The sequence below is a fragment of the Clupea harengus genome, chromosome 11 (genome assembly GCF_900700415.2).
Source record: "Clupea harengus chromosome 11, Ch_v2.0.2, whole genome shotgun sequence".
Classification (NCBI taxonomy): Eukaryota; Metazoa; Chordata; class Actinopteri; order Clupeiformes; family Clupeidae; genus Clupea; species Clupea harengus.
In genome coordinates, this window is record NC_045162.1 from 826,227 (window position 1) to 831,226 (window position 5,000).

Genomic DNA, 5,000 nt, shown 5'->3' on the forward strand with positions numbered 1-5,000 from the left:
CAAATAAACACACACACACACACAACACACCACACCACATGCACACAAATAAACACCCACACCCACACACACACCACATGCACACAAATAAACACACACTGAAGCCCAATCTAGGGATGAAAGCAAGATTCCAAATAGTTTGTTTAATTTTCTCTATGGCCTCTCTATGTGTGTGTGTGTGTGGTGTGTGTGTGTGTGTGTGTGTGTGTGTGTGTGTGTGTGTGTGTGTGTGTGGTGTGTGTGTGTGTGTGTGTGTGTGTCAGATGTGTGCGGACAGGGAAAGAGAGTCGGAGGAAAGAGGAAGCAGTGAGAGTGATTTCCTCTTCCACTTATTCACACACACACACACACACACACACATACACACGCACACAGGCACACAGGCACACACACACACAGACAGGCCACTCGCGCACACACACACACACACAGGCACACACACACACACACAGACACACACACACACACACACACACCCTTTTTGAGAGTTACAGACATGTGCGGTTTGTACCAATTGTTTCAAGAAAGGCACTAACTGTTCTGAAAATGTTAAGGCTGATTTGAGACTGGTACCAAGGCTACTGAGAAACACTGTAAAGAAGAAAGGACAAGCAAACACACACACACACACACACACACACACACACACACACACACACACACACACTCACTCCTCTCACACACACACACACACACACACACACTCACTCCTCTCTCACACACACACACACACACACACCACACACACACTCACTCCTCTCTCACACACACACACACACACACACACACACACACACACACACACACACACACACACACACTCCTCTCTCACACACACACACACACTCACTCCTCTCTCTCACACACACACACACACACACACACACTCACTCCTCTCTCTCACACACACACACACACACACACACACTCACTCCTCTCTCTCACACACACACACACACACACACACACTCACTCCTCTCACACACACACACACACACACACTCACTCCTCTCTCACACACACACACACACACATCACTCCTCTCTCACACACACACACACACACTCACTCCTCTCACACACACACACACAAACGCAGCTGCAGGTGTCATTGGTGCGTGGTGCAGTCATTTGAGAGACGGGACACACACGTGATGAGGTCACAAGGACGAGCTGCTGTGTGAGAGAGGTTTACTTTAAGAAGGTGACCAACACAAGAAAAACATTGCAGATGATTCGATCTGCAAGCTCCATCCAGAAAGCCTAGATCCGTGAATCAAGTGTGTGTGTGTGTGTGTGTGTGGATCCGTGAATCAAGTCTCGTTCTTCCTGGGGACAACAGTGCTGCTCCTTGATCTGACGTATTCTACTCGTGTGTGTGTGTGTGTGTGTGTGTGTGTGTGTGTGTGTGTGTGTGTGTGTGTGTGTGTGTGTGTGTGTGTGTGTGTGTGTGTGTACTACATCTCTGAAGAGGCTTGTCCTTATGATGTGTGTGAGTGAGATATAAGAGATCTATATGAGATATTTATTTGTACTAATAATTAATAATTGAACGTGAAAGCAACAGTATGCCAGTTTTTAAGGTGTGTTGTTTTTCTGAGCAACTATTTTTAGATATCATCTTCAAATTCATTTTTATGGTATATGTGCGTTCATCTGTGTGTGTGTGTGTGTGTGTGCGCGTCTGTTTGTGTGTGTTGGTGCATCTGTGTGTGTGTGTGTGTGCGCGTGTCTGTGTGTTTTGTGTGTGTGTGTGTGTGTGTGTGTGTGTGTGTGTGTGTGTGTCAGCAGTGGAGGTGTGCCCTGACGTTCTGTCTCTACAATCATCCTCCTCCGTCCCACCGGCTGAACATTCCCGCCCTGTCTCTCTCTCTCTCTCTCTCTCTCTGTCTATGCCCCGTCTCTCTCTCCCTCTCTCCCTCTCCCCACCCCTGTCTCTCCCCCCCTGTCTACACACAGAAACAGACTCCTCCCTCGTCTGTGTTTGCGTTCCGGCCATCGTTTCCTCCTCTTTTATCTGCCTCCCTTCATCCCTCGCTTTGATCCTGCATACAATGAATTAGCGGGGAAATGAGCAGGACACACACACTCACTCCTCTCACACACACACATACACACACACTCCTTGCACACACACACACACACGCACACACTATACTCAAACACACAGACTTTACACACATACACTATACCCGCACATACTCCTTACATATATACACACACACACACACACACACACACACACACGCACTCATTATACACACAGACTACACTCACACACACACATGCTACACTGACACTATACACACACTAAGTACACACCCACATGATATATGAGTATGTGTTTGTATGGTAGTGATATTGTTAGATATGTGTGTGTGTGTACACGTGTGTGTCTCTCTCTCTCTCTCTGTGTGTGTGTGTGTGTGTGTGTGTGTGTGTGTGTGGTGGATAAAGGAGTGAACTGTGTCTCTAACTCCATCTGACAGCCCAGTGGAGTGTACTGCTCGCTCTCTCTCTCTCTCTCTCACACACACACACACACACACACACACACACACACACACACACACACTTCAAACAAACTCACAGGGACTAGCTGCTCCCCTGGTTGGACTTCAGTGTTCACTGGGAGCAACACTACAGAAGAGGAGAGGTGCAGAGGGCCTAACCCTACTGTGTGTGTGTGTGTGTGTGTGTGTGTGTGAGAGTGTGTCTGTGTCTGTGTATGTGCGTGTGTGTGTGTGCGTGTGTGATTGAGTGTGTGTGTGTGTGTGTGTGTGTGTGTGTATTCAGAGAGCTGATAGCCGATATCATGTTGGTTTAAATAAAATAAAAAAATCACTAATTTTATAATAATAACAGATAACACACAACATTGCTGAACTTAAATGAACATTTATTTAACACTGTTATTGTCTGCATCGTCTCTGTTTGCTTATGTAGATCTGCACTTTACTTATTATTTTAAATAAAAAAAAAATAATAAAAAAACGAAACTAAACAAAAAAAAAATAAGGTCAGTATTTGGGTTAAATATTCGTTTTTTTCTTGGTGTGTTTTATGTTTTTTTTTTTTTATATGGAAACCGGCATTTTTGCCTGCCACATCACTTCCACCAAGCTGATCTTGCCGTTCCTCAATTTCTGTTCGGTAATAAAACGTTTGGTGATTTATTCTGTTTGCAAACAGAATAAAAACACACATTTCACTATGCCTAATGTGCGCATGCTCCAATGGTCGAAGTGTGCACGGAGGTAGGAACATGTCTTTACGTAGCTCGATAAACTTCAGATAACTCTTGACACATTATTTACTCTCTGAAGGTCGCTTCCATCTTTCAGTTGATTTCTAAATGCTCAGGACACAGCATAGATCTCTCCAATCACGTTTGTAAATTAGCGATACACCATTTTGCAACCGTCAATGGTTCAGGCTATTTGCACACCACCCAATAACACAACTTGCGATAAGACGAGAGAAAGTCAACATTGCTGCCAGCGATCTCGTTCCCCAAAACAGTAAAGGGCGGTTGGTACAGTTGATCAAAGATTTACGTAAAACTATCGCTTTTATCGGTGCAGGACAGTTTTGAAAGTAAGTCGCTACATACAGTACATCCGTTACAGAAATATTATTAAAAGTATTAATAGTGCTTTTGCAATCGTAGACGACCCCAGAGGGTTTTAAAACACTGCCAAGTTAGCTTAGTGTATTAAAGCACACACACACACACACACACACACACACACACACGCGCAGAGGGAGAGAGTCACACACACACACAAGTGCAGAAACATTATGTTAGCTAGAAGTCCATAACATTCGTTCCCCATAATGTTGTTGGTAAGCTGATAACGGGGTTAACGCTAGCTTTCGTACTGCTGTTATCGTAAGTTCACTTGTTGAATCGACGCTATCTCTTGCCCACAACCGTTTAACTAACATTGGGTTCACTTGAGAATAGTTCTGCTAGCTGGATATTAATGTTACTCTACTGCTGGCAAACTTTATGACCTTTTTTTTTTATAATCGGCCAATGGGAGCGCAGACATCGGCCAATGCCCATTAACTCAAAATGCCAAATATCGGCCCGATTAATCGGTCGACCACTAATATGTACTGTATGTGTGTGTTTGTGATTGAGTGTGTATATCTGTGTGTGCGTCTGTGCTGCCTGATACTGGTGATTATCATGCTGACCCTCTCAGCTGTGTAATGAGATTATGGACACAGAAGCAATCAGGGTCCCCCACACACACACACACACACACACACACACAGCTCCTCACTCACCAGCACCTATCTACTGGCTCCTAATTGTGTGTGTGCATGTGTGTGTGTGTGTGTGTGTGTGTGCGTGTGCGTGTGCGTGTGCGTGTGTTACAGTGTTTAGTGTTACTCTATGCTTCTACCCCATATTCAACCAAATTCACATGTCAGTAATGATCAGACACCAACACACACACACACACACACACCAAACATGCACAAGATAAAAATAAGATATATGTGTGCGTGTTGATGTGAAGTGTGTGTATGTGTTCTGTCGGAGGCTGAGGAGTCTTGTTGCTGGGTTACAGAGAGATGATTCCTCTAATCAGAAGCTAATTTGAGGTTCACAACCTGAGCCGCAGGCACGCACACACACACACACGCACACGCACACACACACACACGACTACCCACGTATGACTACAGACACACTCTCTCGATACACACACGTAGCAACACGCTTATATTGTCTCTCTGACACACACACACACGCGCACACACACACTCACATACACACACACAGTTGAACTTCCCCCTGTTCAGGCTAAAGCTGCAGCAGCAGTTGGTCTCTATGGAGGCCAACGTGTGTGTGTGTGTGTGTGTGTGTGAAATGAGCTAGTGATATTCGTTTCCAGTCCTGCGTGTGTGTGTGTGTGTTTCTGAATGCAATTTTGTGTGGGCGATTTGCTTGTTGAGAGCCATGTGTGTAAGTATATATATGTGCTT

At 45.0% G+C, this 5,000-nt stretch overlaps 1 protein-coding gene across 1 annotated transcript in view; it reads left to right on the forward strand.

Annotated features, from left to right (window-relative positions):
- g6fl (g6f-like) overlaps nt 1-5,000 on the forward strand; it is a 33,777-nt gene that overhangs the window by 21,186 nt on the left and 7,591 nt on the right. The gene's annotated exons all lie outside the window — the stretch shown is intronic.